This window comes from Actinia tenebrosa, unplaced genomic scaffold, assembly GCF_029948245.1.
Source record: "Actinia tenebrosa isolate PJP-AT-01 unplaced genomic scaffold, QUT_ActTen_1.0 PGA_scaffold10__47_contigs__length_13832649, whole genome shotgun sequence".
NCBI classification, from domain to species: Eukaryota; Metazoa; Cnidaria; class Anthozoa; order Actiniaria; family Actiniidae; genus Actinia; species Actinia tenebrosa.
The window spans coordinates 7134388-7143597 of NW_028292570.1; the positions used below are offsets into that span (position 1 = coordinate 7134388).

The window sequence follows — 9210 nt, forward strand, 5'->3', positions numbered from 1 at the left end:
GGATTTCAGACCAGCATACAAAAAGTTAGGACTTCTTTCAGGACTTCTTTCACTTTTAGAAGAATTTGAAAACTTCAGATGCTCTCAACCTGGCATTGGAAGATCTGTTGTTGGAAGCACAAGCTATATAAGTGGTGTGAGTTTGGAACTCCTGCATGATATTGTCGAAACCTTATCTAACTTCAGGTCATTAGAAGATATAGAAGATAAACTACCTGTTTTTAGTCATGACAATGCTGTCCAGCTCTGGAACATTATAATCCAAAATACATTTCAAACATTATACAAGATTAAACATATGTATGCTTCAAAAGGTAATTTGTGTTTCAAATACATATTTGTATTTTATACTTCATCAGCACAATCATCATCTTCAACAAAATCATCATCGTCTGACTCTTCCTCTGAATCTTTATTTTCATCTCCGCCGTAAAGATACATATGTTTAAATAGTTTTCTTTCGTGATTGGTCATCCATGAATGCAAACGTGGAACATTCAGTTTATCAAGTGGAGTCTTGGAAATTTATGGGAATGTAATGAGGGTTCTACCAGATTGATGATCAAACGGTTTTGTTGCATTTATGATGTTAAGCATCTCCACGATATTTTCTGTGCTGCAAGCGTGTGTGTGAGCAGTGGAATCATCAGAAATGTGAGCCGGATTCTTGATCGAATTTTTGGCAAATCTCCTTCAATCCATTTGCAGCTCTTGAGCATCTTTGAACAGCTTTCAATGTCTTATTCGCACATAGTCCCTTTAAAATGTCTTTTTTACTTCTAACAAGATGTTCCTTTTTCAAATCGTTGGTATATAGTTAGTTCCCAGCCCTCCTTTTGGATTTACGAATTGTCCATGTAATACTCTATGAGCAGTTTTCTCGTATGCATGTCATAAACCTTAGAGCTTCATATGCATACATTGTTCCTTTTTTTCTGCATCTAAATTACAAGATTAGCATCTTCCAGTTAACGAGACTACGCTCACCATCACCTTCACGTTCTGTATCATTAAGGTGCATTAACATGAGACCCAACTGTATGATTTGTAGGCCATAGTCAAGTACTCTATCTTCTCTCACTATCTGTGGGGATATCTGAGATAGTACTCTTTGAATCAAGTGTATCTTTGTCTTGATCAGTTTGACCTGTCATAGTATCCGATGTGGTTAATGCTGCTAATAGTTCTTTTTGCCAGATAACCATTTGGCCAGATGTCAAGTTATCAGATGCAGGTACAATGATAGATAATACGAGTACTGCAACAGTTAAATTTCTGTTTATTGTTTGGATGTTCTCTGGTGTTTCCAGTATCTTTCCAACTGCTAGAAAATAATAGTTGCTAGACTGTTTATATAACAAAATAGTTAAATGACCTGTGAAAATTAAAGGAGGTGGCTATTACTGCTGTTTTTTGTAACTATTTTTATTACACATGTATGAAATATTGTACCTGGAGCAAGTAACTCTTCCCTATTTATATTTCCTGAAACAGTAGCTGATGATCCTTGAATAGATGGCTCCATTCTTTCATTCTCTTTTGCCTGACTCTTTTTCTCTTTTCCTTCTCTCCATTCTTTTTTCAATGTCAAACTCTGTCATAGCAAATTCGTCTACAAACTCTCCTATATGCTCTTGCAGAAAATTCCGTTTCTCATCTCCAGATGCATCTTTTGGCAGATGTCTCAAAAATGTTGGAGAGGCACTTGTGCTTTAAATGGCTGCCCATTTCATAAATGCTGAGCATATATATGCCTTTGTTGCAGAAAGCATTAAATATTCACAGCTTGCATCGATTTTCTTCACTTTACTACTACTAATAATTTATTGACTTATATTGCTCTGCTTCAATAAAATTATCAGCAGCGCATTACAATATATATGATATAAAATAAATCTAATCTAATTCACTAAAATTAGAATATGAATAAATATTGTAATCACAATCGAAATTACATATAATAATATATATATATATATACACATATACACACACACTCATATATATACATACATATATAATAATATAAGGAACTAATCTAAACAAAATACCAATAAAAATCATAAAAATATAACTATATACATAAAATAATATCATGTCCCGACTTTGTGGATGCTCTCTGGATTACATAATATATTTCAAATCACCTAATTGTATGCCAGGCTAAAAAACAAAGTTTTCAAATGACGCTTAAATGCGTTAATATCAGTTATTGCGCGCAATTCAAATGGAAGGTCATTCCAAAGTGCAGGCGCAGCTGCAACAAACGCTTTGTCCCCTAAAGTGGCCCGTGTGCGAAAACTAGGATAAGCTAGCAATATTCCTGTAGATGAACGCAGATTGTAGTTGCCTTGACTCTTGATTGAAATCAATTCTTTTATGTACGGTGGCGCGAGACCATGAATGGCCTTAAATGCGAATGGCAGTATCTTAAAGTGTATACAGTACCTAACTGGTAGCCAATGCAGCTCGCGCATCAAAGGCGAGATATGACAAAACCGCGGGGCGCAGCATACCAACCTTGCCGCAGTATTCAAAACTCGTTGCAATTTATGTAAATGCTTTGCAGGTAAACCATATAACAAACTGTTACAGTAATCAACGCGTGATGTTACAAATGCATGCACCAAAGCTTTTGTGTCCTCTGGACTTAAAAACTTACGTATGCGGTTGATATTATGCAGATGGTAGAAAGCCGCACCAGAAACTTTACTGATATGAGTATTCATGTTGAAAGTGTTATCAAACCAGGCCCCTAAATTCCTTACTACTGGTTTTGCTTCGATATATGAGTTACCAACTAGTATACTATCAATATCTACCTTAGCTAGTTGTTGCCTAGTACCTAGTAAAAGAAATTCAGTCTTATCGTCGTTTAACATCAGACGATCTCTAATCATCCAGTTCTTTAAGTCTGTGATGCATGCACGCATCACTAACAGCAGCATCAGCATCTCCTTGTACATTGGGACTGAATGCTAAATAAAGTTGCGTATCATCCGCGTGACAGTGGCCTTGAGGAAGATGTCGCTGGACGATATCGAAGAGCTTGCTCATATAAATGCTAAACAGCACAGTCCCAAGACAGGACCCCTGAGGTACCCCTTGACGCAGGGGAAAATTAGAGGAGAGACCCCCCTTCACCAACACACGCTTCCTTCTCTCCACGAGGTACGATGTAAACCAGTCAAGAGCCTTTCCGCCGACACCAAACTTTGTCTTCAGCCTCTGTAGCAGAATGCCGTGTTTGACCGTGTCAAAAGCTGCACTAAGGTCTAACAGGACCAACAGTGTCACTTTCTGCGCCTCCATGTTTAACAGAATATCGCTTCTAACCTTGAGTAACGCCGATTCTACACTGTGATGTTGCTTATACGCAGATTGGAGACCCATATGTAGATCATTATCTTTGATATGATTTGTTAACTGCTCGACCGCGGCTCTCTCAGATAGTTTGGAGACATAGCAGAGATTACTAACAGGACGAACATTTTCATATGCAATGTCTAGGCCATGTTTCTTTAAGACCGGTATAACAAGAGCCGCCTTCCATTCAACGGGGAACAAACCTGATTCGAATGACATGTTGACCATGGATGTTAATACTGGAAGCAAAACATCAAGTACTTGCAGGACTACCGAGGTGGGCATCGGATCTAAGGGGCAGGACTTCTTTGCCCCTTTCCTAATGAGTTGCGCGACTTGTTCTTCAGTTAAAGACTTGAAAGAGCTAAGTACCACCTGAGCACATGTTTCATCTATAACATCAGGTTCTCCAGATGGAGTTAATGCATCCAGTTTCGTACCGATGGTCTCTATCTTTTGCACAAAATAGTTACCAAAGTTATTAGCAAGATCAGTAGGAGGTATACTTTCTGGGAATGTCACATCAGATGGTACCCGCAGCAACATACTGGTAATTTGGAACAGTTTGCGGTGATCAAATCTGTTTTCTGCTATCATGTTAGAATAGTAGTCACGGCGTGCTTCACCCATCAGATATGTGGCTCGATTTCGAGCAGTTTTGAACGCTTGCAAATGTTCCTGGGATCTTGAGCGACGCCATTTCCTTTCTGTCTTTCTCCTCGCTTGTACCGCAGCCTTGATGTCAGAACTAAACCAGCAGGGAACACGCTGTCTACAGACAAATGTCTTCTTCTTGAGTGGTGCGTGTTTATGGAGAAGAGATGATAGCGTCATGTTGTAAGCTGAGGTCAACTCAGTAACATTTGCATATTTCTTTGAACAGAGTTCTGTTTGATTGAGGTCAGAGCGAAGCTTATCTATATCAATGGACTTCAGCTTTCTATAGGAGATTTCTTTGACCATCCGTTCAGGCTTCGAGGATTTGAGTGAGCAGAGAATAGCCGCATGATCAGAGAGGTATCGATCCACCATGGGAAGATCAGGAATGATCGAGTCATGTTCACGCGTGATCAGTAGATCAAGAGTATGGCCACTTGTATGGGTTGGGCCAAAGACATGTTGTTTAAGCCCCATGGACAAGAGCAGGTCCAAAAACACCCGAGCATCAGGATCTTCAGGGACATCCACATGAAAATTAAAATCACCTACCAGTACAAGGGACTCCGGTACTAGAATTATTGACTCTAAATACGAACTGAACTAATGGAAAAACACTTTGGGCGTGACTGGATGAGCTTGAGAGTATGGCATACGGTAGAATATGACAAGTCTTACCCTTAGCGACTCAAATTCAACTTTCCACTCCGAAAACTCAAATGAATTGGTCTCGCCAGCATCAACTTTCTTGGCATCAATGTTTTTCTTAAACAGTAGACCAGTTCCACCCCCAGAACGATCAACACGATTCACGTGTATAAATTTATGAGTCTCAGAAGGGATAAATTCCAGTTTTGCCGCCATATCCTTGTCTCGCAACCATGTCTCTGTGATTGCAAATAGATCTACATCCATGGAAAGCACAAATTCTAATAGATCCGACGATTTGGACTTGATGGATTGAACATTAGCTAAGCAGAGAGTTAATAGAGAAGAACAGGCCTTTCGAGCGGACAACAATGGCGATCGATCAATAACAATGCAGTTTGTACTGTTCCTACAACGAGAGGTGACAGATGGAATATTTAATAAGCTCTCTCCAGCAGTATGCAAATTATTCTCCTCTATCTCTGAAAGCTCATCCACCAAGTTGAAACCTACATTTTCTGTATAATTCCGGTTCTTCGGCAGATTCATAACAACTGGGATCCTTTTCTTCGCAGCAGTGCCCGCTCGGCATCCTCTACGCGTAGGTTTTACTCGAGCAATTCCAACTTGCACCAACGTTTTCCATAAGAACGGTTCGAGTGTTTGACTAGTCATAGACAAAAATATTGAAGATAAAGCTATTCCAGTATATTGTAGCATCATTAGACATTAAGACTCCAAGTCAGAAACCAAACATTCAAACCTGCGGCAACCAGAATAAATATGGAGTAGATGGTGTGGATGTAAAGTAAAAAAAATTCAGAGAGCTCGAAAAAGCAAGTGCTGCCGCAAGGCGCTCATGCGTGAGCTCTACTAGGGACGTTGACCAATCTAAAACATTGCTTGAGATGGTACAATGTTCCAACTTCTCTTGCACATGCAGGTGTTGCTCTATACAATTCCTCCCATATAAACTAGTTGCAAAATAAAGAAATGTAGTGAGTCATGATATCATGTTATGTTATATATGAATAATATCAACATAATTTCTTTAATTTGATACTTCAACCCAAAGTTGTTATAATGTCATTTTCAAATATTGAAGTATTGAGTCATAACTTTTAAATGTCATGCAATTAACATTTTTGCTGTACAAATATTTTACCTTAAGAAATGCTTGTTTTGTGTGCCACAGTGCTGGTGTTTCAATTATTCTTTCAAATCTATCTGTTTTCATGTCACATCCCATGCGTGTCTTTTTGGCACCTGTAACTCGTTCCCTCCCGAGCAGGTCACCCCCAAGTGGAACTGTAACTTCCTAGAAAATATCCTCTCTCTCGGTTGGTGTTATGGGTAGATTTTGACCCTATGATCAAGTATAATGCATTCATTTTAAGGATGACTGATATTTTGGTGTAAGAGGGTTACCAGGTCTGAGAGAAAATTCTAATTTTTTTCCTCAACATATCATTTTGATTTTGGTCAATGACTTTGTCCAATTTACCCAAGATCAGTGAAAAGTACAAATAAAATTTTACTGTCAGACTTAACAAAAGTTTTTTAAACTTGAAAAAATTAGTCAGTTTTCTTGTGGCCAGCAGCAACTACTTCATAAATGTAATTTTTCATAACATATAGTGCAAGGTCAGTGAATAGTGGTTTAATTGGTCTGTAGGAAAAATTCATGAAATGTTATATTTTCCTGATGAGTGTATTAATCTTGTGTTACTGCTATTGATATGGACCTTCCACTTAATCCACATATCTTAACTGTAGAATAAGTCATCAATTAAGTTAAGCAAACCTGTGGTCTATGGATATCAGCAAGGAATTGTTGGAGTTCATCGAGATATTGACATACGTCAGAATGCCTTGATTGATCATAAGATACAACTGGTAGACCAATGATTGTGGACTTCTTTTGCATGTATTCAGAATACCTATATAAAGGTAATACTGCAGGTTAATAAGTGATTTATAAATGAAAAAGAATATTTAGGAACTGGTTTTAGTTTGTGTTGTATCGATTATATTCTATTTTATCTCATGTGCAAGCATTAAACCATGATACTCTAGGGAATGACACATGATCCTGAAATGGGAAACATATAAAAAAATGCCTATACCTGTGATTTATATGACTTGGAACAATATTTTCCAGTGCTTTCATGAAATCGAAGAATTCCACAAGAATACTGGCCACCAAAACAATATAGTCTTAGTCTTTCTGTTTCAGTGCTGCTCAGCAAATAGTTAATGTTATCAAACCCTTCAAGATTCTGTACCAAAGGTTTCGAATCATCAAAGATATTTGATGGCACCCTATCAAATACTAGATACTGAGCTGTCCAGTGTAGATCTGAATTACGGTGGTTTTTCAGTTCAAGATTAACCAAGATTCTGAAGTCAATGTTGTCGAAAATTACACGGCATTTCTTTTCGCACTTTTTCAGTAAGATCTGTTCCAATTCCTTTCATAATTGTCCTGTATCTGTCTCTTGATTGGGTAATCCCTTCCTTGTTTAATATTTGAGTTGTCTTCAAAATAGATTACACATGACTGTAAGTAACGGCAATGAAAATTACTTTAACCTAAAAACTACCCCAAGACTTTTTTGAATCTACAGATAACTAACCAGATACCTTAGCTGTGGCACCTCCAACTCCAAGAATGACAGCGTATTCATCTTTTGTACGAGGCAAAGTTCACTCCACCTAAGTATGCAGTATGAAGCACACAGTGGAGTAACTTTGCTCTCATAGTCATCTTTTGTTTTAGGAAGAGAAATAGTAACAAGGAAATCCAAAACATCTGGTGCTCTTTTTTTCATTTTCCCTAAAATTGACAACCAAGAAAAGTTCTGAAGCTCCTTAAATTATAGAAATTACATAAATATACACATTAGACAACATATGGAACCCTTAACATTTATCATTAAAACATAAACTTCATTATAAACAATGAAAGAAATCAGAATTCATGAAAAGTAATTATGGTATGATTTAATTAAGAAAAATAGAATTCCCTTTTATTATAATGTAATCATTTCTTGTATAATTATTATCCTTCAAAGAAATGAAAATAACAAACATATTTACAACGGTTATTAGAAGCTCTACCTTGTTGGTTACCTTTTGTTTATCTACCGGCATCCTCAGCACTGATGTGTACTCAGGATTTCTAGTGCAAAGTTTCCTGCACTGGTCATCAATTTGTTGCAGAATCAAGAACTTCACTGCATTTAGTAAATCTAGAGACTCTAGAATGACCTTGGCTACTTCAAGAGTTGTTGTTCCAATAGAAATCATTTGAAGCACCTTCATCAAAACGTTTTGCAGTTTTCATTTACTGGTTTGTTCTCATAAAGCTAATGAAAAACATTTGAAAATAAGATGTGATACTAACCTTGGGATTACGGAGACCAGAAGTAAAAATAATAATTGATGATTTCGACTGTGGCTTTTGGGGTTTATTTGGTAGCAGTGAGGGTGGTGGTAACACACGCTTTTGAAAGGCTTCTGGTGTTGGAGCTGGCAAGATTGGTGTTAATTCTGGTACAATCGTTACTGGTTGGAATGGTATCATCGGTGCAGATAGAATCGGTGTCTACATTGGTGCTGGTTCTGGCAGTGGTGATGGAGATAATAACTCAGCACGTGCCTTTTAGAAGTGAAATACGAATTTAACAATTTAACGGTACACGAAAGAGTGAAATTAGTGAACTTTAAAAATCGCTCCAAGAAAAACCAAAAGGTTTTTCGTAACCAAACTTTGAACGATTATTTTTGTGCCTTAGAACTGTTAGTTAAGTATTAAACTATATATTTTGACTACATCTTTTGGGAGATAATTTTCTCCGAATACGACATACTTTGTTCTGTCATATAGAAGTGCAAAATAGACGAAGTTCAAACAGTCCAAAACTAAGATAGTAGCTTGTGAACACTAAAAACACTAATTTGTCCTACGAAAGCCGAGATGGGACTTCAGACTTCAGAGTTAACAATTTCAGAGATAGAAATTTCAGAGATATTAATTTCTTATTATGCAATGACATCAAGTCTTTGCTTCGTCTCCTTTGATAATAATAATAATAATAATAATAATAATAATAATAAATTTATCCAGGAGGCCTACTCGCAAAAGCTATTTTCAGTAGGGTCCTGCAAAAAATTTTCAAAAAATTCCATCAAATCGTAGATCGATTCGTATGCATTACGAACTCCGTTATAGCCCCGCTGGCATCCAATCTAAACGAGTATAGCACGATATATACTTTATAGGCCTAAATGCAGACCACTCGATAATATACCTCATATGATACAATTAAAATTGATTGAATGACTTTTACTTACCAAAACATAGGGGCTATAACTATAAAGGAGTTCGTAATGCATACGAATCGATCGATCTAAAGGAGACGAAGCAAAGACTTGATGGCATGGCATAATAAGTTTTGTCTCTAGAATTACTATCGCTGAAATTACATTTACTATCTCTGAAATTATCATCTCTGAAATTATTATCTCTGAAATTAT

At 37.1% G+C, this 9210-nt stretch overlaps 1 pseudogene; it reads right to left on the reverse strand.

The window, feature by feature from the left end:
* Window positions 1-345: 345 nt before the first annotated feature.
* LOC116287823 (uncharacterized) lies at window positions 346-7956 on the reverse strand (annotated as a pseudogene).
* Window positions 7957-9210: the final 1254 nt, after the last annotated feature.